Source organism: Zerene cesonia, chromosome 26 (assembly GCF_012273895.1).
Source record: "Zerene cesonia ecotype Mississippi chromosome 26, Zerene_cesonia_1.1, whole genome shotgun sequence".
In the NCBI taxonomy this organism is placed as follows: Eukaryota; Metazoa; Arthropoda; class Insecta; order Lepidoptera; family Pieridae; genus Zerene; species Zerene cesonia.
The window spans coordinates 166,798-192,834 of NC_052127.1; the positions used below are offsets into that span (position 1 = coordinate 166,798).

A 26,037-nucleotide genomic window follows, 5' to 3' on the forward strand; every position below is an offset into this window, starting at 1 on the left:
TTGCAGCAAGCTCGAAGTGATGAAAATAGAAGCAGAGAACCCACAGCGTTATCTTTTTATTGCTATTGGGAAATCCATCGCATTCCGCATAAATTAAAACTTTGATGAAAAAATCTTTGCCGTGGTTCTGAGTTAAACCTTGATAATGCTGGTTTGTAAGAAATTGGTGATTATTGAGAAGTTTTTAATAGATAGGGGAAAATAATGGGGATAATAGAATTCTTCTATTTATATTTATATAATCATTATTTATTCTTTAAAAATAAAAAAGCTTTTTCTAGCGCCTTCAGACATTTGAAAACAAAATAAATATGCTGGTGAAATAGGTAAATCTTTGTTTATTAAGCAGATTAATGCTAAAGAAATTTATTTAAAAAGATAAATCAAATCGTATTCAAATTGTCAGAACTAGACTAAATTAAAACTGAACGACATGGGAGGCACCAGCTATTAAAAAAAAAAGAATCATGTAAATTGGTTCATCCAGTTGAAAGTCCTGCTTTGATAAATCCAAAAAATACTGTCCAATTGATCCTTCTTCTGTTTCGAAGTCAGTTGAAAGAGCTATTCGACCTGTTATCCTACTAATATTATAAATGCGAAAGTTTGTAAGGATGTGTGTGTTTGTTGCTTTTTCACGCAAAAAATACTCAACCGATTGCAACAAAATTTGGTACGTAGATAGCTGAACAACTAGAATAACATATAGGCAATATCCGGCGGGGCTGATTATGATAGAACTTTCACTTACAGATAGCTGATTTAAAAAAATAACCTATGATACTTTATATTTCAAGATGTCCACGGGAACATTGGGATTTTAATTCTAAAGAAAGAACGCATTACACGGGTATAACCGCGTGACGCAGCTAGTTGAAAACAATAAAACACTTCTTTTATCTATCATTCCGAACATAACAAAGGTAGTTAAAACTATAACGGACGCTCAAAGCAATTGCACCCTTAAAATTCTTTTAGACAGTACCCACATAGAGGCCATGTTCGCTGCAGTGCGAAAAGCTTCCAGTAGTGTGATTTTAAAAGGTTCTGTGTCGCGCATTTAGCAACCTTTTCAGTAGCAATTTGTACTTCATTTTTTGCGTTTACAATTCCCTCTTCTTTATTTTCAGTAATGTACATCCATCTTGATGTATATAAGGGTGAGTGGGGGAGCCGGAGGCCCATATCCATTTCCTTCCCATTCCCAGTCCTTTCCTTTATTCCTCTCGCCAATCCTTTCTTAATCCCATCCCAATTTAAAGTCGGCAATCCATTTGCAGAGGCATGAGGTCTGCAATGGGCCTATCTAAATTTTCATGGGCGGTGGTTGCGCTTACCATCATGCGTCCCACCAGCTCCATTGCCGACTGTGACCGATATATATATATATATATATATATATATATATATATGGACTCTTAAACAACTCCACCGATTTTATCAATCTGAACACCATGTGCAGTTTAATGCAACATAAAAGATGGTATAGTTAATATTATTTCAATAACGATAAATGACTACCCGGGCGGAGCCGGGGCAGACTAGTACTATAATATAAAGCTGAATAGATTGATTTTTAAACTCGCTAATCAAAGGTCAAACTAAATCCAGTAATTGAATAATTTCAAAAAAATTTTCACCTATGAATTTGTACGTGAAACCTGAGTGTTATAGGCTATAATATCTGTACCACGGGTGGAGCCGGGTGGAACGATTGTGTATAATAAGATCAACTAGAAATAATAAACAATAGGAAAAAGCATCGAGGATACGGTTAGACTCGAGCATAAGTCGCGAAGGATTACAGGAAGTAAAATAATTCCTTATATTTTTTATTACCATATATAAAATATAAATAAATACCATTATATGAACCAGACCTGGGCGTGCGTGACTTGAAAAATGACACATTTTTTATTTTATTACGAAGAAAAAACCTTCTGCTACATATCTCTATGAATATTTAGATATTTTTACTTAAAATGGTTGTTTATTGTTTGGACTTCAAGAGGTATAAACTGTGTACATAAAATTTTTATCATCACAATACAGCAAATGGACGGACAGTTATAGATAGCGGAAGTGCGGCAGCCATTACGGTTCTAATGACGTACATCCGGTTCTAACCAACCCAATATACCATCGCGTTTCTACGCAGAGTATGTTAGAGTATTCGACGTGGGGGTTTATCGTTTCATTTGAAAAGCTTTTAAAGATTGATCGACTTTTTCACGTATTTTCAACAAAAAATATATGTCAGTAGCTTTAACGAACTTTCATCTTTGAATTTGAGTTTAATGTCAATTGTTTTCTCGAGATATTGTATTCAGAGTGTAAGTGGTAACTGAATTATCCCAACTAATATCATAGTAATTATAATATTAGTAGGCATAATTCAGATAAGATAAGAAAAGTAACGCTCTATGTCTGCTTCTTTGTTACGCCTAAATATCTGAATCGATGGATTAATTTTTTACAAAGCTAATTTAAGTCCCGAGAAATGAAATGGGATGGATTTTTTTCCTCAAATCCCACGGAAACCGAAACTAGACTTTTCATGTTTCTGTACGGGCAAAGCCACGGGCTGTAAGTTAGTTTATACAACATAACCAATCGCTATACCATTTTATAATTACAGTAGACATATATGACGTGCAAATCAAATTATATGAAATATTTCTGCACACTGAATAGCGCTTATGCATAAAAGACTGATCCCACAGCAAGTGCAGACATTGTTTATTGTTATGATTTCATAGCTTTTTTTACGATACCTAGTGCTCGCCCTGAGGTCCATAACATGTATAAAATGTGTGTAATGTTATTAAATATTAACTAAATGAATATTATTTATGCATTGGTTTTTTAACATACTACCAGTCCGCCCCGGCTTCGCCCGTGGTACATAGGCATGGTACACGTACCTTACTCAAAAATGGGCTGTCTAACAATGAAAGAATTTTCCAAATCGGACCAGTATTTCCTTGGGTTAGTGTGAACAAAGAAAAAAAACCAAACAAACAAACTCTTCAGCTTTATAATATTAGAATAGATTAGCAATCACATCACCCTAAATATTTCAACTATACATGTGTACCAAGTTTCATTCTCTACCCAAATTCGTAGAAATGTGTACGAAGTGTTTGCTTCACTATATTTAATGATTATGATTATTTTCAATACATTTCTTAAAACACATGTTCCCATAGTTTCAAAGCGATCACCTACTCAGGACGTTACAAACCTCGTCTAAAACAGAACAAAGAGAGCTATTTTATGTTCCTCATAAATAACTAAAGCTTCTGTATAAGCTTTAGATTTAAACGAAATGTTTTAGAAATAGTAAAGTGTGAGATAAATCTTGGAGATAAAGGGTATCGGAAGTTTCAAATGTTCTGTAGTTGTGTGCCATCGATCTTATGTGGATGATGAATGTATTTTGATAATATTGACGAGGTAGATAGGGAAGTTTGCGGATAGAAGTAAACTATTTTTTTTTAAGTAAGGATTTCAGTTTAGTTTTTTGTTAAAAAGTTATTAGAATGATTTATTGAAGTAAAATATAGAAATCTCTAATATATAATAAATCTGAAGATAAGTTTACCTCCTTCGCTGCAAATGTCAGGTGTCAAATTATCTTTACAACAGAGTCCAAATTCATCATAAGTTTTTAATTTGTAAAAAGTTTGAAGTCTTCAAATCACGAGCAGATTCAATATTTGTGGCATCTGGAAATTCTCCACGAGGATAAATACGAGATAAATTGTATAAATTCATTAAATGGTCACCAGCTAAAACCGAAACAAGTTAAACTATTTTAATAAGAACATTTTGATTGGAATTTTTATGCTGTAAGATTTTGCTGAATATCTCTATATGTACAACATTTTTTTGTCACAATGTTAGCTATTATACTCCTCCAAAACGACTGAACGGATTCCCATGAAATAGTGAAAACAAAAAAAAAAAATGGTTGCCTGTAAAGTCGGTTTTACGGGCGAAGATTTTACGTGACAATGTCTTTTTATTGATATGAATATTATTAAATTGTACAATAGGAACAAGGATTTGAATGAAAATAAGAATTGCACAAATTTTAACTATAGAAAATATATTTTGTTTACTAAAAAGACAGAGACAGAGGCACAAGCACGCGCCGATTCAATGCGCCTAATTCTCTAGTACTGCACGCGCGGCGGACCGATCATAGTTCGGTGACTCATCGTAACGTTACCGGGCGTTACACTTTTTCATGAGTGACTCCGAGCCGCAACCTAATTTAAGACGTTGTCACGTCAAAAAACCTAAATGATAAGAGTTAGGTAGAACAGCATTTGCCGGGTCAGCTAGTCTATTATAAAAAATTCCAGGCATATCCAAAAACAATATTTCTTTATTTTGTACTTACTTAAAAGGTCGTTCTTTGCCGGCCTTTTCAGTAGTAACTATCTGTACTGATGGTAAATAATCTCTTTGAATTATGACAATTCGAAAGCCCTGCTATATAAATGTTACAGATGGGTTGTCAAACGCATACTTTAGGCAACACAAAACAAACAAATAATGACGATAAAGAAAATAGCGCCATGACTATTTCCATTGTATGTTAATTTCTGACAACACACAAACTGTTTTAAACTTTATTACAACTAGTATACAGAGTAAAATTCAATATCTATTCCGAGTCCTGGTCTATAGAAAATCAGAAAACCAACATAGATTCAACAAACTACGGTTTTCATTGGAGTGAATTCGAAAGTTTGATATTATCGTATTTGACCATATTTGTAAAATAGATGTTTGAATAGCATGTATGGTAGGTTTCTTCCTGCTTAAAAGATTGTCCATTAACCTTTCGTAACAGGTAGTAGGATCGATGTTTATTAAATTTCAATAAAATGTATCACAATAATTTATACGGTACAGATAAACATTTTGCCTTCTTACATTTCCTTTTCTACCAGGTTGTCTGGCAGAGACTGCTGTTAGCAATAAGGCTGCCTTTTGTACGAAATATTAGTGAGTAATTATGTTGTATGAGGTTTGTTTTTTATTTTTGTATAATAGATTATAAAAAATAAATAATGTATGCGATCACCAACTTGCCTGTACTTAAATATTAATAATTTGAGAAATTTTTAAAGAATAGAAAATTGACGAAATTCAAACTCGTCATTTGCCCTACCGCGGCAAATCTCGGTCACCCGATTAAATTCATATCCCTACTAATATTATAGATTCGAAAGTAGCTTTGTTTATCTGTCTGTCTGTTACGCTTTCACGCCTAAACTACAGAACCGATATTGATAAAATTTGGTATGAAGATAGAACTGAACTTCTGAAAGGACTTAGGATACTTTTTATCGCGAAAAAAGGATAGAAAGGGTTAAAAGAGGGGATGAAAGTTTGTTTGAAAGTTCGTTATTGTCAATCCAATTTTGATAAAACTTAGTATGAAGATGGAGCTAAACGTGGGAAAGAATAAACCATACTTTTAATGCGAAGAAAATACTCCTTACCATGTCGCGCGGGCGAAAAGCTAGTAAATGCATATGTGAAGATTGAAGAAAGTCTGTTGTGTCTTCACGCAAAAACAGCTGATTGGATCTGTATGTCTAATTGTATACTGATCACACATAACATAATGCTATAGTATTGTAGTCTGTTTTAGCGTATTGCTATTTTTACCGGGTATACACACGTAATTTACAATGTTGTTTGTTGAGTGTTTATTGTTTTTAGCAATAGCCCTTTTTGATACTTAGGCCTTGTCTTCAAGTTTAGTTACAATTATTAAAAACAATGATATCTTCAGAATCCTACTAATATTATAAATGCGAAAGTTTGCAAGGATTTGTGTGTGTTTGTTGCTCTTTCACGCAAAAACTACTGAACCGATTACAATGAAATTTGGTATGTAGACAGCTGGACTACTGGACTAACATATAGGCAACTTTTTAACCCAATATTCCTACGGGATACAGACTTACGCAGGTGTTAGAACTAGTTTTAAACAACCTTTATTACAACACCGCCTCCTTGGTATAGTGGTTAACGCATGGGCGTAGAACCAAGGGGTCCTGGTTTCGACTCCCGGTGGGGACGCACAAAAAAATTCTCATTCTGGTAGGACACAGAAGGCTGATCACCTACTTGTCAAGAAAATTCGATCAGTGAAATCTGATGTATATCATCTGCCCCATACCTCACTAGAGGACACGGGACTTCACTTACTACAACACAGTCCTAACTAGGGAAAACGCGTTCGAACGGAAAAAGGGTTAACTGCAACATCTTTTATGAATTTCAGAACATCAGAGATAAAAAATTAAACCCGTTTAATAACTCCGAGGCGTACATTTAATTTCGTTGTGCAAATAATTCGCGATTCAGTAAGCACAAGCTTGTACGCAGTATCGTTTAACCACAGATAATATAGCGTTCTCTGTTAACGGAATAAAACACTAATTATTTTCAAACCTTTCCTAATTTATTACAGCTATATAACCGAGCTACTGGATCCATGAGACAACGCCAGCGCCCATGAGCTATCACAAAACTGTTATAGCTTTTGTGGAGCTGTTGCCGGCTTGAAACTTCTTTAAAATGTTCTGTAGTTTTTTTACACTTATGGCTCCAACGCAATTCAGTAACTGAACTAAATACTAGCTGTTCGCCCCGGCTTCGCCCGTGGTATATATATAGCGTTTGTCACTCAGTGAAGATATAGCCTGCTAATTGTGTAAGATTTTTTTTAATCGGCCCAGCAGCGGCAGTTTTTGCGTGAAAACGTTACAAACATACAAAAATATAAAAATACAAAAATACTAAAGTTTTCTCTTTACATTAGTGTAAGCAAAATGTCGATAGATTCATTTTTGAGAAAATTTTTCAACTTATTTAATTAAAATTTAAAGGATTTCTATAAATAAAAAATCTATCCAAGGTACATGAAAGGTTTAAGGGAGCGTTTCTACTTTAAATGTCCAATAACATTAACAAAAAGTGGATCAGATATCCATAAGATATGCTAAGAGGTATATTGTCAGGTGTCGTGGAGGTCAACCATTCCAAATATATCCACAAGAACACATCGCAGCCATTCTTGTCTAGTTCAACAATACCTTAAAATAAAACCTGAATCCGTGCCTTTTAACTCGGCTGCGATTTTTGCGCAGTTCCACAACTCTTTTTTCACAATAAAAGCTTTCGGCGAAATGACAAAAACCCAAAAGTTGGTGGAAGTTCTCAAAGTATCATTGTCGCTGCAGTGTTCACATAGGCGTGCTAATTTTTTAGAATGCAGTTCATACTCGAGTGGGGTTTAATTTAATTATCTTTTAGTTGGTTTGCTTGTTGTGTTCTGATGTTTTACTGTTTCTGATTTTTTTTGCTGATTCTTTTGTCCGAACTTACACGAGAATAAACACAATCCGTATTGCTAAGCGTAAAACTCGAGAACGGCTCAACCAATCGGTTAATTCTTTTTTTATGTTTTTAATAAGGTACAAGGAAGATTGTTATGAAGATTAAAAGTCACCACGGGTGAAGTCGGGACGGACCGCTGGTTATAAATAAATTCGTTTAAACTAATGTTAATATTGTTGTTTATAACATAGATAACATCGAAGTTGGTCATCACGACATGGTGTAGACTATAGAGCAAAGTCGCTTCCCGCGTCCATCTTTAAAACTACGCATCGGATATTGACGGTATTTTTAATAGATAGAGTGATTCAATATAAGATTTATGTTTATGAATAATGACATCTATATAACCACTCCGAATTTAACGCGTGCGAAGTCGCGGGCAAAACCTAATGATTTTATATTTATCAGATAACTCAAATCATTAAATGAATATGTCAAATAGAACAAGATTTATACGCTATATTTCTATATATGTTTTTAAAATATCCGAAGTGTAATGTAAACTCATTATAAATAGCTAAGGTAGGAAAGAAGTGACAGCTAAAAAGCGAATTCAACAGCTTCGAATGCAATATATGTTATTGATGAATCTGAAAATAACATCAGCTGAATGCGTTCGTATGAAAAATGGATACAAATCGAAGGTTCAATTCTTAAACGATAAATGGGTCACATTGCTTAATTTTTGGCAAAGGAACGCTTACAAAAAGCTCTGCCAAATACCTCCATAAAGTATGATTCATTATAATGGCGATTTTTTTTTATCAAATCATAGTTTCCTAACTTTGTATTCTCGTGAATAATATAATTTATTCGATTGCGCTTTATTATCTTTCTATTATTAATAGCATTGATATAATTGTAATACAGTAAAATGACTCTATTACAATTAATAAGTGAATTCCTATGCAGGAATCGAATCCAGGACTCTTCAATACCACGTTCGCATTAACCATCGTACATCAAGGAACAACACATGTTTTAATTCGATTCTTTTAGTAATATAATCTTCCGTTAGTAAGCGAAGCACGCGAGGCTGCACCGTTTGTTAATTTAGTTTGCGCCAAAACGACGCTAGTAATTAGAGATCTTCAGATTAATCAGAGCTAAATTATAGCCAGGAATGTAAACCGATCGGTCAACTGATCGCTTTACTGGTTGACCAACTGATTGTATATTTTTTTAATTTTCGTTGGTTCTTTGGAAGATTCTCGATTCGAAGGTCAGGAAATTAATTTAAATATCGAACGAACTTTCGCCAATGAAAAATAAAACTCTATTAGGTGTTGAAACTTCTTCAACTAATAAATGATTTCAGATTTTTAAGCGATCTTTAAGTATCGTAACCTAATTTGTTATCGCTGATCCCTAGAAACTTTAATTATTTTTCGCTTTTGTCAGAGGCAGTTTAACTGACCAGATTTAAAGATTTTAACTCAGTATTGAACGTGCGTCTAATTCATCTTGTTTTTATCAAACGTTCACAATACACTTGTCTCTTATGACAAGTTCATCAACCAGTCAACCAACTAGTTGCTATACTTGTCTAGAACTCGTGTATATCAAATATCTGCATGCGGGAACAAAGAACAGTGACATGCACCGCATTAAATCTCGTCTCCCGAGCTTGCACTACGTTCTGAAGGATTCAAAATATGTTGATTGGTGCATTGCTATATAAACAATGGCAGCTTTGCATCTAGAATATGTACGTCAAGAATATTTGACAAATAGTTCAATTGCTTCAATCACAAGTTGCATATCTAATCTTTTATGGCATGCTAAAGGAATATATTATACAGATATTAAATTGAACATTTATGTAGTGACCTACAAAAACCTATGTTTGCTTGATTATTGAGCATACAACACGACATTTTATAATTGTTAACTTATTTACAAAATGTATATTTTATTAATATAAACGATGTATGTGCAGTTATTGAAATTAAAACAAATAGGTTTTAATAGTTTATGAGAATTTAGAATACTTCCCTTTGAAAGTCTCTGTCTTATACGATTACTTTAGTTTTGTACAAGTTACAGAACATGGTTTTTATTTAACTTTCTATTTAAAGATACACTTAATATTGTATGTGCGTTAATAGTAGAACATTGATGTAAGTTACCTATTTACTTTATCAATAAAAATATACAAAATAGACATTACTAATACAAAAACTACTAGAAATCCTCGGTAAAGAGACTTTAAAAGACTTATCCATGGATATTATTCACATAAAATCACAACTCAATTTTACAAAAAACTGATAAAATTGTTTGAAAGCATAATAAATGGTCATGTAACGAAAAAGTGGAATAGAGATCCTGTCCTGGAAGTCCGTTAAAACATTAATTTTTCCACTGACATCAAATATACGCACTAGTAGATTCACATTATTGTAATATTCATGTGTTATTTTGTCTTAGCTGATGAATGGATAGATATATATTTATATCCTGCTTATATTTCAGCGATAAAGACTGTTTAAAACGGTGGATGTTAGTGGAGTCAAAAATAACTGAACGGAGCTGTATGACAATACGTAAGCTTTGTACCCGGATACTAATCAGATAATAAAATCCAAATATTTTATGAAAATTTTGATATGACATGATATACAAAAATATAGTGATAAGGTCGCCTAATAAATTGAACTTTTTTTTTAATGCAAACAATCTTGCTGAGGAGTTAAATAAATAAATAGTGTCACAGTAGTCTAGTCGCAGCGAAGAGGTAACCTGACACTTGTTATGAATAACGAGTTATCTACTTCTATCTTCTAATATTGCATCAACCTTTTATGTCAGTTTTTATTCCTTGTGTGATAAGGATATATTATTGTTACATATTGTTTTGTTGTTATGTATAACGTTACTTAGGTATAATAATTTCACGTCATAATCTGAGTGTTCTGATCATATTTACAATTGAAATATATAGTTCTCATTGTATAATGTTCATTTAAATTGTATTAAAATTCAATGAATATTCATACATTCATGCCTATAATAATTCATGATTTACACAACTCCCTTTCCTAATAATGCAAAATGTGTACAAAAAGTTTAAGCCACTGAAAAGCTTTTCATTTTGAAGATATGAGAAGTACGGACGCGTATAATATTAGAAAGAAAGAAAGAAAGAAAGAAAATACTTTTAATCACAAATACAACTTACAATTAATACATTTTGAGAATAACAACAAAAAAAAATAAAAAAAATAAAAATAAAAATTACATTTTTTTACATTTGGAAGTATTTGTGATTGGGGGACTCCTCAGCATTTGCCTCTCCATATTAGTGGAGAGGCGCCGGTTTTCAGTAGCCCCCTCAACTGGCTACGCTTGGAGCACCAGAACGGTCTTTTGAGTGGGAAAATAGATAGCATAAACGTTATTAATATAATATAATTTTGTGACAGGTGAATAAAGGTATAGACAATATTAACAATTCATAATATATACATAAAAAATTATACATAAGATACATACATACATAAGATAAAGAATTAGTAATTTTTGATTAAAAGGAAAAATTACTAATTATTAAAAAGTTTTAGTCCCGTATTAAGTGAAAAAGAAGGCTTCACTGTCATGTGAGTTGCGGTTTTTTCTTCGGTTTCATAAACATTATTGTTTGCTTCAAGAGACGGAGTACTAATGAACATTTTACTTATGAATTCTTTATTACAAGTTGATTATAATATTTTAATATGTTTGTTTAAATATCCACAATTATTTGACATAATATATGAGCCTATCATGGATACTTTTCAGTTTAAGGCTTGCTTATTACATATTCTTCAGTATCAATTAACATCACAAATAATACATAAACAAGAAAATATTTATTTCCAAGAAAAATACTGTCTTCTTACATTACATGGAAAAATTTATTTAAAAAAATCATAACCTTAAGAAAAATCTTCCTCTGCTTTAAAAATTATTTATATCCACAACCTATTGAATTTTAACTGGAACGCTAAGCCATGGCAGCAATAATCGACGTAGCCGTAGCTCCGTAGAGTTAGCACGTAGCGCGTAGCACGTAGCTCGTAGCTCGTAGCTTGTATTATTCTAACCCACTCAGAGGATTTATTAAGGATTTATTAATTCTACTCACTAGTCCGTATTGCTTGTATTGGCCAAATGAAAAGTGTATGTTGTTTTTATTTTCGTCACGTACGGTATCACATCTGTACTTTGTTTTTATGTCTCTTTCTTTGTAGCTCTCGCTCTCGCAAATCAAATTTATTTGAAATTCGAAATGTATCTTTTCAATATGAATAAGACACGTCCGCAGACGGGTCCTAACGGTGGAGGTGATTGTATAATCTGTATTATGCTAGGGCAGACAGATTTTGACGATTTTTTTTTTAAATTGATATGGCTAATTCTAAAATACGATGCTTCGATACGTAATGTTTTTATCATTTACAATCTTTTGGCCGCGGCTTTGCACGCTTTAAATTCGATGTAGTTTATTAGTTGTTATAAAACATATAAACCTTCCCCTTGAATCACGCTATCTATTAAAAAAACCGTCTACAAAATCCGTTGCGTAGTTTTAAGATCTAATCATACATACATACATAGGGTCAGACAGGGAAATGACTTTTCTTTGTACTTTGTAATGATATTAAAATATTACGCTTATATTTATATATAATTAGAAAAGAGCTTACTCCTTTCTTAAAGGCTGGCAACACACACACACCACACCCCTGGTATTGTGGGTGTAACTGGGCGACGTGGAGCACTTAACATCAGGTGACTCGCCTGCTCGCTTACCTGCTCTATCACATAAAAAAAATAAAAAAAAGTTAACCTTTCATACAAGAATAATAAATATAAGGTCTAATACGTATGTAATTAATTGAAACAAATGACTTCCTAATAATAATGTTGAAATATTTTAAAAAGTACCAATTATTTTTCGGATCATCATCATCATCATATACTGCCCACTGCTGGGACACGAACTCCTATGAGGCATTTTCGAATAATATTTACAACAATACTCGTAAACAAACAACACGTCTCGCTAAACCACCTTCGTAAATTTCAATCGCTTTATCCAAAGTTAAACGATTAAAAAGCAAACACAATTCGAAACTCGGATTTCGCGACCAGATCCAATTTAATTTTATGGCTCTTAACTTCTATGTGTGTCGTAATGTTAAATGATGCGTTTTCCTTACGAGAAATAAGATTTAACTGCGTAGTGAGGTAAGTCAAAATTTGCCCGTAATAAAAAACAAATTATCGTTAAATATACGCATTGAAAGAATAATGTATAATTTATCATCATCAGCCTATATGTGTTTCCACTGTGGGACAAAGGCCTAATCCCTCATGGATTAAGCCTTACCCAACACTACTGCTAAATGCAAATTTATAAGTGTCACATGTCAAACATTTTGGTTATATCGCGATGTTTTCTTTTACGGATAGTTTATTCTTTAAATCTGTATTTGTAGTATAGTTAATGAATTTGATTGTTCCATTGGCTACGCATATCTATGGAACTACTGGGCTGATTATTTTACCTTTGGTTTTGCACGTGATCAATGATGCAATAGGCTATGAATATAAACAATCTATAGCATCCGGGTATATACCACAGATTAACCCAGGATGGACCGGTAGTCAGTGAATAAAAAGTTCTCTTCCTCCTTCAAATTTTATATTATATTGAATATTGGACCTGGCAATATCAAACAATACTTTTTGTCTCAAATAACTTAATTTTTTTGTTAAATAGTAAACTTATAAACACCAGGTTCCTGAATCACAAAGTTAATAAACACAAAAATGCACAGTTTCCTCTCTACTAGAGAATACCACAGAATATTTAGATTCTAAAATTTCTGTATCACAGTTTTTATTAAAATAAAACCAATATTTATTTAATGCCATCATATAAGTAATTAAGAATCTGTTATTTTTCTAGTGTACACTAAATCTTAAATAATAATAAGATACGACTGTAGTTATGCCTGGGTAGTGTATAAAAAAACTTGTTTTTTTCTACTTAAAGCTTACAAATTAACTGCATTACAAATATTAATTAACATTTGCATAACAAACTGTATATCCTACTAATATTATACATGCGAAAGTTTATAAGGATGTGTGTGTGTTTGTTACTATTTCACGCAAAAACTACTGAACCGATTGCAATGAAATTTGCTACGTAGACAGCTGGACAACTGGAATAACACGTAGGCAAATTTTATCCCAATATTCTTACGGGATACGGACTTACGCGGGTGAATCCCGGGCGTAGCTAGTATATAGATACATCTGTATACTCTCGCAAACAGCTTAAGTGTCTCCAGCTAAGATTTCAGGATAAATCCGTCGTTAGCAGCGGACTAATTCCTTTCTTTCCACGCTATTATTTAGTGGTAATTTTTTAACTCATTCCAGCGCTCGAATGACCGCCTGTAAGTCCGAAAGCTTTCAGCTGGGCTCCCTAATGTTATGTTTTTGGGTCAAGTTGTCGGACCTCGTGTGACTTAATTTAGTTCTTTGAACTATTTATAATTAATGGCAGGGAATATAGAGGATGTAATTAATGATTTGCAGTTTTCTTTGCATTTTAATGGGTTTTACATGTTTGTTTACACATGTTTTATTTTTCGATTGTATGAGTATTGATAAAAATTATGGTGATAATAAATGAGTCGAATCATATCTAAATGATGACTCATGTTTCATTCCAAACCAAATAAAGATAACATTTTTTACGTTGAAGAATTGGCTTCGTCATTTTTTTATAGATCTGGTGTTCCACCTGGTGGTAAGAGATCGCCATTATTTCTGCAAATGCGTTTCCCACTTTAAGGGATGAAGGATACGAAAAGGATTGCCCCGTTGCGAACTGGTCCAATTCGTGCCGAAGCGTTCTCGAACCCTACATTAAAAAATACAGAACATAAACGAATTAATATTTCTTTACTAACAAACAAATCAATCAACACGAAATATATTTGTTAAAATCTTGGAAAATGGACATTTAAAAATAAAGCGCTTTCCAAACAAGCCTGATTGAAATTTTTGATAAACTAATTACTTCATAAACCGATTCAGAATTTATTCTATTTTGCATACTATTTTAATAATTGGCATACTATATACATTTGTATTAATGTTTTCAATAAATTTTGAGTTATTTAATGAAGTAAGAGATGAAAAAATGGACTTAACTTGACAAATTTGCCTACAAATCCATTAAATTGAAGACATCCTACTAATATTATAAATGCGAAAATTTGTAAGGATGTGTGTGCGTTTGTTGTTCTTTCACGCAAAGACTACTGAACCGATTGCAATGAAATTTGGTACGTAGACAGCTGGACAACTGGAATAACATATAGGCAACTTTTTATCCCGATATTCCTACGGGATACGGACTTACGCGGGTGAAACCGCGGGGCGCAGCTAGTCTGAAATAAGTTATGAATGATGTTTTCTTCGTTTTATTTTCCTACATAAAGAAACATCACTTCGTATAAAAGCATAAATAACATAAATTTCCACGTCGAGATATACGTGTTACATAACACCTTACGAATTAGTTCGCATCCAAAAAAGTTCAAGACACACATTTCACTTGTAACTTGTTTGAACGAAATCCCATTAATATTTCAACAGTTATGACAGATCTTGACAATATGAGAAATCAGATTGTCTTCCATGGACCAGTTGGGAAACAAGTCTAGCGATTTATCCAGATATCCTTTGCGGATTTTCGCTTGCCGGGCGGCTGGCCTCAGTCGCTTCCGAACCGTCGTAGGGGTTGCTCGCTACCTTGCCCCATAAAATAATCCTTCTCCCAAAACCTTACAAAATAACATAAAACTAATGCTAAATCATCCCAACAAACGCATGCTAAAAGCTTCTAAATTGAATTAATAGAAAAACATTTGAATCTACAGGTGGGCGTCGCGAATACTCTCGAAATTTTTATTCAATTTAAACTCTTGGGTTTCCAAATATCGTGGGCTGTTGTTTCGTGTGCTGTGATAAGTAGTTTTGTTGCTTTATTGTTGTTAATAGGTGTAAGTGGATGTTGCATTCGTTATAAGGTAAATTTAGAGTAAAGAACAATGACTTACCCCAGAAAGTTTTACCCCGAAATATTTTCATAGATTTACGTTTATATAACGAAATTGATATAGTAATTTATAATTTAATTTTAAGATAGTTTTTTTTTTTGTGAAATTCCAACATTTTTTACTTCCAAATTTAAACGTTTGTTTTTAAACTATATACTTATAATTATAATAGTTTGATAATATTTGCATTACAAATTAAGCATATTTGGAATTACCAAATTGTTATAGAAATTACCACGTATTTTTTAATCATATTGTTAAATCAATCAAAAAGTTTTAGCGTGAATTTGCTTCAACGTAAGAAACATAATATATACATACCATGGAATTTTTAAAGATATAACAATTAATATAGATATTAAAAAAAAAATTAATACTTGAGTTTTCAACTTTTGTATTTTATGATTATGGTGGAATCAACTTAAATTATTTATTATTTAAATAACATATTTATTTACATATATTTTTCTTCATTGAGTTGAAACAGTGCTGATCAGATTTTATTTTTTTAAATAAATTTTGACTATACAAGCATGTGTGTTCTTGTTGTTTATTTTTCAAATAAAAAGCACCAGTCTTATTTTTTATTTTTGAGTAGCTGGACCGTGCTGTTTCACCCGCAGACGATGCCGCGGATAAAATATATTTTTCTAGCACAAATGTTATTGTAGTATATAAAATACATCACTGCAAAGTATCATCAATATCCGTTTAATGTTTTTCGCGTGAACGAGTAACAAACGTGTACGTTTGCTACGAACGAGTAACAAACGTGTACGTAACGTATGGATGTATCCATACGTTCTTCCAAACTTTTTCGTTTAATATTGTAAGATCATACGAATTATATTAGGTTTTACGTTAGACTCTTTAACGAGCATCCTAAACCTGCCCGTGGTAGGTGACCAGTTACACAAAAATCGATAAACCCAGACCCCATTTTGTGCAGTCGGCTATATTGGTTTAAATCTGATATAGTGTTTCACTTATCAAGTTCGTTTGATACCCATATTGGTGTTGTGAAAAAATATTTGATTTGAAATTTTGTGGCGGCAGCCATCTTTGTTAGTTTTTCATAAATCGTCACACACAGCTAAGAACCATTGCAAAGAAACTAGCTTTGAAATAAAAATCCGTATCGAACCGGACTAACCGTTTGATAGCTACAGCACATACACAAGCGCCCGCGCACACACACACAAATCGATTACATTATCTAACTTATAACACCCCTATTTGCACCTGGTATTCATAATACATTTGCCCATAAGGAAATAAATTTATCTTTCGCATAGACTAACTAAGATATGGCTTACCTAACCCAACTTTTAGACTGAATCTAAGTTCATTTACTGTCAATTAAAATGCAGCTTGTACCACGGTAGCTCCTTGTAAAACGAATGAAAATAAATTTCATTTTATTCAAACGAAAAATGTAAAGCAATTTCGCAATTTATTTACTTAACTCCTTTTCCTCTTTTTCTTGTCTTCTCTTTGCAGACTTTCTAAGTCAATATCATTATCTTAAGAAATGTTTTTAATCGTTGCCATCTGGATTGGAAAATTGCTTTTTCACAAAGTCAAAGTCGAGTAGTTTGTTATAGACTGTGTTTCAAAATAAGATATAGGTGGATTTTGGATTAAATAGTCTTTAAAATTGGCGTTTAATTACGATTGAGTAGTTCGTATTATATGAATTATAGACAATTGATAACATGATTAAATACCAAAAAAATTAATATAGGTATATCTAGTTATATTATCTATATATCTAAAATTCTCCTGTCACAATGTTGGTTACCATACGCCTCCGAAACGGCTGGACCGATGTGTGGGTGCGGGTAGGTCTGAGAATCGGCCACCATCTATTTTTCATACCCCGAAATGACAAGAGTAAGGCACAAGCGTTTGCAGGGTCGGATAGAAATATTATAATTGCGAAAGTAACTCTGTCTGCCTGTCTCTTCTACGCGCCCTAACAACTGTTCAATTTTATCCCGGAAATGAAACGGGTATGAGAGCCTATCCTTTCATAGACGACACAGGCGAAGCCGCGGGCGGGAAGCTATATGTAATAAACATCAATGTTCATCACACACGTTTGATCCCTTATAATTATCTAATACCTTTATAACGGAGGAAAAGAGGAGCTTGAGGGATATAGAACATAATACTCTTTGATAATTATTACATTACTGCTACGGAAATGAACGTTTGTTTGTATAATACTCAATCAACTACGAATGCCGTTAGGTATATTTAGTACGCTGATAAATTAAAGTCTAGAATAACAGTCTTTGGTGCCAAGGATATGTTAGCATAATAACTGCGAAAAATTAATAATCAAATGTTGAATAGTCCATCCATCATTAGACTAGATTAAAATTATAAATCATGTACGTCTCATTAAAATATATCTAGTTCTATTCAATACTTAGGAATGGAAATCCTTATAAAACTATTAAATCCTTGATATCTACTGTCCACTATATATCTACTGACCAATACATTATCTCTTACTTCCTAAACTAAACTAATTCGAGTGAAAGGAAAATTGAAGTAATGGTAGAACATCAATTTGTTTTATGCAAACTCTTTGGAATGCGAAAAAAATAATACGTACCAACCTTTTTAGTGATAAAATAAAATAAAATATAGGACGACCCCGGCCCTCCCCAGTGTCCCCACCTAACAATCTTATTTAGAAGATTACATTAAGAGCATTTTATTTGGGAGGTCAGGCAGGGTCGCAAAATAGTTTTCAGTTATCTATTCAGTACATTGTAATACATTTATCCGTTGGGAGTATTCAAGTAGGTGATAGAAGAAATTAGAGATGATAAAGCGAAAATAAAACAACGAAATTTCTGTATCGGTCTGGATGTACGACAACCTAATTTTATATATATAATCTTATATAAACTAATACATAATATATATGAGAAAGTAATTCTTTCTGTCTGCCTATACGATTATGTCTCTTCTTCACGCCTAAACCAATAAACTGATTTGGATGAAAATTTTAGTAAATAGTTTGGGACTTGGGAAGGGCCAGAGGAACGTTTTTATACCAGTGACCGTCTATTATTTAATTTGACTATGCGGGTGAAGCCGCGGCCGGAAACTAGTATTTATATGCTAAGAAAATGTAACAGGCGACAATTTTCAGTTTAAATACAAGCTGAAAACATCAAATGACATAATTATTATTACAGACTAGCTATTCGCCCCGGTTACACCCGTGGCACACAAATAGCCTATGTCACTCAGTGTAGTTGCAGCTTTCTAATGGTGAAAAAATTTTTCAAATCGGTCCAGCCGTTCACGCGTGATGGCGTAACAAAGTGAAATAGGGATTCATTTTTATATACATAGATATTTTAATAATTGAGCGAAATAAGGTAATTGGAACAGATAGCTTCCAAGTGATAAGGCCGACGAATAAACAAATAAATTCTTTATACATTATAGTAATAAATTTCTTTTTTGCGTAATCCTTAATTAGTGTAAAAATAGTCATTGTTTCATACAGAAGTAGTGTATTTGTCGCATTAATGAAGTTAAGCTTATGGTAACTTATATTTATAATTAGGTATCTCACTAACTTTCTCTTAATGGGAAAAAATGTATAGACCTTTGTCTTTACCGCTTGCCCCGGGTCGATTTAGTTATCATACTAAGGTTGGAGACAAATCAACATATCATCAAAATTCGTTCAACCGTTCTTGAGTTTGATATAACTTACAGCACATTCATGTGTAAATTTAAAAAAAGTGGCATTAAAAGATAAATATTTAAGACATAAATACATATACATTCTTTATTCTACATCTTTAAAGAAATTAAAAACCATTTCTTCAAAACCTTCGCGGTAAGTTCCCCTAAAATACATAGAAATTCTCTCACGTATATTTCAAATTCAAATATTTCTGTTTGCATACAAAGCGGAGGCAGGTGATAATCTTTGCAATAATTATTGATAACATGCGAAACACGATATTAGTTTATTTTAGCGCTAGGTGATGTACCCGGCTTAGCTTGGACGCAAACGGAAAGTATCCTGTATTATATAGTTTATCAACTATTTAAGTACGGAGTTTCATCCGAATCAGTCCAACCTTTTTTGCAAGACATTACTTATGTTATTATTAAAATATCTTAAAAAACATTTTATTAATTTCAAATATATTTAAATACTAGCTGCGCCCCGAGGTTTCTCTCGAATTAGTTCGTATCCTGTAAGAATATTGGGATAAAAAGTTGCCTATATGTTATTCCAGTTGTCCAGCTGTCTACATACCAAATTGCATTGCAATCGGTTCAGTAGTTTTTGCATGAAAGAGCAACAAACACACACACACCCTTATAAACTTTCGCATTTATAATATTAGTAGGATGGATAACTCTTTACTCCGTAACTCCATTAGCTCAGGGAGCTTTTTATGAATCGTGAATAGTTTTCGTTTCAATCAGTTTTATCTTATCAAATCAGATATTTAATATCGACATAAGAGGAGTAAAAAAATCGCACTTTGATACCGTTAAAATTTTACAAATCGCGATTTATTCTTTATAACAACTTTATCCTACTTTAAATTTTACTAAAAATGTGTCCATATAATTTATGATTCAAAACATCGGAGGAATTCTATTCAATAACTGAATATATTAAAACAAGAAGCACTCGAGACGGGTGTTAGGTGACGCGCTGTTATATTAGACGACGCTTCCGCCACTTCCGTTGCGTACATTCGGAATTTCATTACTTTTATCGTAAACATGCTTCGTTTTAATTAAAATATAATCCCTTTGTGAAAGATGGCATGTGTTTCTTAAATGTGGATTTAATTTAAGACTGTTCGAAATAATTTGTTTTATTTATTTCTTTTTTTTTTCTTTAATATTATAAATAAACAAATAATAAAGCAGTGAAACCTATGGTAAAGAATAGGAGGGCGTCGGACATTATATAAAAGGCATTTGTCTTCTATACTGGAGTATAGAGTACTGGCCTGGTTAGATAGAACGCGAACTTAGCGCGCGTCAGAGCGCTTATCTGCGCTGACGCTATGACGCTGACGCTAATCTGCGCTGACGCTTTGACGCTGACGCTATGATGCTGACGCTATGACGCTGACGCTATGACGCTGATGCTATGACGCTAACGCTATGGCGCTGTCGCTATGACGCTGACGCTATGACGCCATATTGTATTGTTCTACGCGCTAACGTCTCTGTCGGATAGAACGCGAAGTTAGCGCGCGTCAGAGCGCTCATCTGACGCTGACGCTATGACGCTGATGCTATGACGACATATTGTATTGTTCTACGCGCTAATGTCTTTGTCGGATAGAACCCGAACTTAGCGCGCGTCAGAGCGCTCATCTGACGCTGACGCTATGACGACACATTGTATTGTTCTACGCGTTAATGTCTTTGTCGGATAGAACCCGAACTTAGCGCGCGTCAGAGCGCTCATCTGACGCTGACGCTATGACGCCGAATTATGCTTCGTGGTAAATTTATTTCAAATTTAATTCTTATATACATTTATGACCTCAAGACTTATGACTACACTATAATACTACAAAGACACACTTTGACAAATTCATAGAAGAACAGACATATCGCTAGAAGAATAGCACTTATACAAGAAATTACGTAACTTTATCCCTTTAAGCGAATATAACTCAAATTGTAATTAATAACAATAAATAAATTTCATACGAGTGTAGGGGGGTAAAAATGATATTTTCATATAAAGCGACACCCCTCGTTACACCCGAGGGGATAAGTTCACGGAAATTCTAAGTGCCTTCCCCATTTGAAATATTATTTGAGTACGCCCGAATATAAATTTTTCTTACTTACGGACTGATGATATCTGCGCTTAATTCATTAGGCTTTGCTCATATGAAACTAAATAACATTCAAATTGTTAAAACTAGACCAAATATGAATGGGACCACATGGCAGATACCTGCTCTCAAATAAAAAAGAAATCATAAAAATCGGTTCACCCAGTTAACCGTTATGAGGAACAAACACAGAAAATATCGATAACTTCCTCCTTTATTTAAAGTCGGTTGAAAATAGCAATAACACGACTTTAAAATAAAAGACCACGATAGCATTAAATCGCTTTATAATTAAAAATAACTAAAAGATTAGAAAAAAACAACTGAAGTATGCAAACCGAAAGAAAATAAGAAATTCGATTGCTGAGTTGGAATACCGAGAGGTCCGAGAGGCAGGTTCGAATCCCACCTAGTTTAACAGCTAGTTCTTTAAATATTTATAACACTAGAATATACAAACCTCAACCTATTTCGACTCCTTTGTTATTATGTTTCCTTTTTTGTATTCGGTTAAGAGACACCAGTGATATATATTTCAAGTGAAAGGATTTAGGTTGCCAAACAAAGGTTTACTAATATTTAAGGTCTAAGCTGGAACCTTCATTTCAAAAGGGCGTTTTAATAAAAGCACATAAAAGATTTTTATGTCCCTCTCTGATTATAATCCCTCTTTGAGACTAGCTATATACTCGCGTCTTTGCCTGTATCTTACAAATTTATATGACATTGCTCGAAATTTAATAACTATCTCCATAACATAATCCATCAAAATGTATTCAGTGGTTTACATGTAATATTAGTTTAATACATAAAGTTATCATCTCATAACATAAAATATAAATTTGACGTATGACAGATAAATATTAAATTACTTAATTAAAGTATGAATTTGAAATTCAAATTTTCTCAAATAATCGTTTGATGCTTTAATCTTATCACTAAACTTAAAGGTAACTTAGAACTCGCAGCTTAGGAAACATATTACATAAAATATTTAGGCCGTTAACTAAGATTACATTGCCTAACTTAGAATAGGCGGTATAAAGGTGCTTTAAGTTATAACTTAACTTTAATAGTGGTGTCTTGTCGTAATTTACCAGTGTTTAAAAGATAAATGTTGTTATACCTGTAGATTTATTTCACCTACCAGGGTCGAAACTAATCCAGTAGTTCCTGAGGTGAGCACGTTCAGACAAACTCTTGGGATTTATTATAACACTATGGTTGTATAATTTTAATTGGAGGATACATAGTTTCGTTAGGTCGTGGCCTGTTTCATGTACTTACAAGTTTTAATACTTGTAATTAAATTTATTTATCATAATATTCCATATTATTATTGCAAATAACAAATTAAATTTATAGATAAGTAGCGCTCCGCCCCGGCATCGCCCGGGGTATATATATATAATCTGTCGCCTTCCTCAATAAATTGGCTATCTAACACTGAAAAAAATTATCAAATCGGACCAGTAGTTGAGATTACGTTGTACCAAACAAACACATTCTTTAGCTTTATAATAGTAGACAGACATAATGTCAATATATCAAATTCAACTAACAAGTGACTTTCTGGTCTAACAACTTTTTTATGACGACCAATTCGAATAAATACAAACAAACAAAAATAGTAACATAGTGTGTTTATATGTTTGTGGTGTTTTCTCGCAAAAACCGTTGGACCGATTTCAAAAATTATTTAACATTGTGTTATATATTTATCACGTGTAAAGCCGCGGCGGACAACCTATAAGTTATAAGTAGTTTCACAAATATTTCTTTAATATGATATAAGATATAATATATTGTTTAGAAAACGTCTAAAATTTAAAATGAAGTTTCGATATATTTCTGCAGCTTGTACCACAGCTAACTAAGTTAGGTCTCACCCAAGTCTAGCCCTAGGCGTCGTTCCGTTCCCCGGATTGCTCCGTATGCCACTTCCAGCGGGTAATAAACTACCTCTGTTTTCATTACACTGTGCGGCGTGCGGGAATAACTTTGTAAATTTTGAATGGATCATTGACGATCTTAAATAATGAATAATGTATAGAATGAAACATTATTATTGAATTGCACATTATTATTGCTATTAAAGAAATATTATACAATTATTTGAACAAAAATAAACTGAAAGAATTTGACCTAAAACATAACAACAAAATAATATATTTAATTCGTGAAAAATCTTTTCTCATGAAGGATCGGAAAGGAAAATTCCATATAAATATGTTGAGGCATTAATTATGACTAAGAACCTTATCCGTATATACATAAGCTCTCTTTTTACATATTTTAAGGCTGTAGTAGCACTACCGCAAAAAATAAGATGCATTTTACATCACTTACTATATTTATTCTAATCATCATCATCATCATCATCATCAGAGGGTTCAGGCCATAATCCACCACGCTGGCCAAGTGCGGGTTGGCAGATGTCACATATCGTCGAACTTTTGATTCTTGGACATGCCGGTTTCCTCACGATGTTTTCTTTCACCGTTTTAAGCAGTGGTTATGTTATCCACATGTGCAGATAAATTAAAAAAATTATTAAGTCGTGCATGTTCGTCTGGTCTCGAAGCACGACTACTTTTTTTTATTATGATAATGTTAAATTTCAAATAGGCCAAAATAGAAGAAAGAATTTCTCGTTATCTCTGTTTTAAATTGAAATCATCGGTGCAATAGTTTTTGTGATTAGTTCTTCACTGAGGAATTCACAGAAATCTTTCTTTGAATAGCCTCAACGTCATGCTTAAATAATGAACTGTTTTCATTTCAGCGTGGCTTTGAAACGGTTATACGTAAAACTGAAAATATGCTTCATTTTCTCGTATTAGATTTTTTATCGAACTAGATACAACTGAAACAAATTTTATCACTCAAAACTGATTTACAACTTTCTGATTTTATGGGGACTATAAAACAGTGGTTAGAATTTATTTTTCTGTGACGATATTCTTCATTTCTCCTTGTCCGTGCGTCACAGTAAGTAAAAACCAAGGGCGGATATCTAGTCCTACTAATATTACAAACGCGACGCCTCGGTTACAGCTAGTTAAGCTATCGCATAGCTTCTATTGCGGGTCTTGAGCGTGGAGACCGAATCCAGAAATTCCGTAACGAAGATAACCTAACACCTCCCACTCCGACCAGAACAGCGGTTGTACTTTTTAGTTTTGCCATCTATATACAATTATAATTAGCTAAGTTGATAAAACATGTTATGCAATAGCTTTATCGCAGCAGTCTCCGAGTGCCACACGTCTTTATATTATTAAAAAAACTCAAGCATAAAATAGCGTCACAATGTACCGTAAAATACACTTTTATAAACAAGATTTCTTCTTGTCCAAGCCCAAACGAAAGCTCAATTCCCCGAGTCCCCATATTCAGTAAGAATGATAAGGCCTTTTCTAAAAGTATGTCAAAATATCCTCAAGCCTGGGAAGAATTTATCTTTGAACACTCGGAGGAGACTTCATAAGTTATGGACTTTCTAAGTTATAACATTAGCAATAATGGAATAAAATAGTTTTCACAGAAAACTCGTCATTAAATTAAATCAGCATATAATTCTTTGAAATTTTCTGTAAATTACCTTTCAAATCGAAATTGAACTCAAACATTCATCTAGATCCCAAATTATATTATCTGTGGTAGCGCTTTTAAAAGCTAATTCAAAGAAATTGTCTAACGCAGGTTGTTAAGATTCTACGGAGAAGACTGAGGTATATAATTCTTATATAGTATGATAAATTCAAAGTGCTTCTGCGACAGTTTGAGCACAATTTTACTTTGTGTTTTAGTTTGAGTTAATTTTATTTCTTTGGACATTAACCACCTTATAATTTTAGTTTGAGTTAATTTCATTTCTTTGGACATTAACCTTATAATTTATTAGCGCAAATATATATTCGTTTTAGTGACCATCTTTGTCAAATTGCATTAAAATTGGTTCAATCGCGCTACCGCTGACGTGACGAACTGACACTGACTGATGTGATGTTTATCAATGAAAGTAATATCGCTTTCGAATGAGCCAGTGAAAATCTACATTCATGTAAACTAAATACCGCTTTTGGCTCATCGCATTTATTGCTTCGTATTTTATTATCTTCTTTCTTCTTTATTTTCTGTGCTGTGTTAAGCTTCTTTGTATCATGGAAATCGATTCAATGGGTTAGATGTGAAGAAGAGACGAGATTGCCGGTGCCTTCTCCTTTTATATATTACAAATAAATGTCTAATTAAATGTTTATCCAGATACTAGAGAGCTTAATAAACAATTTATATGAGATACATATAAATATCACTAATACTTGAACAGACTAAAATTATGATTAAACTATCGAAAAAACAAACAATAAGAAAAATATTGAAAATCAAAGAGGATATTTGCTAGAAGTTTTTAATTAGAGTGTAAATTGATTCAACTACATAACATATATATACTTTTCTCTCTCAAGTACTACTAAATATTAGGTGTCTTAATAAAAAATCTGTAACAATAAGTCCTAACGCTTGCCAAGTTTCCGCAAAACTAAGCATTTTAAACTCAGTCACAGTTATAAATATCTCGAATGGGCGGATTCTTTTGAATGCAGGTCTGGGAGGTC

At 33.0% G+C, this 26,037-nt stretch overlaps 1 protein-coding gene across 1 annotated transcript in view; it reads left to right on the forward strand.

Moving 5' to 3' along the window:
- Positions 1-15,254: 15,254 nt before the first annotated feature.
- LOC119837030 (inactive dipeptidyl peptidase 10) overlaps positions 15,255-26,037 on the forward strand; it is a 154,659-nt gene continuing 143,876 nt past the window's right edge. The window contains exon 1 of the mRNA XM_038362513.1: positions 15,255-15,527. The gene's annotated coding sequence lies outside the window, so the exon portion shown is untranslated. The remainder of the gene's footprint in view (positions 15,528-26,037) is intronic.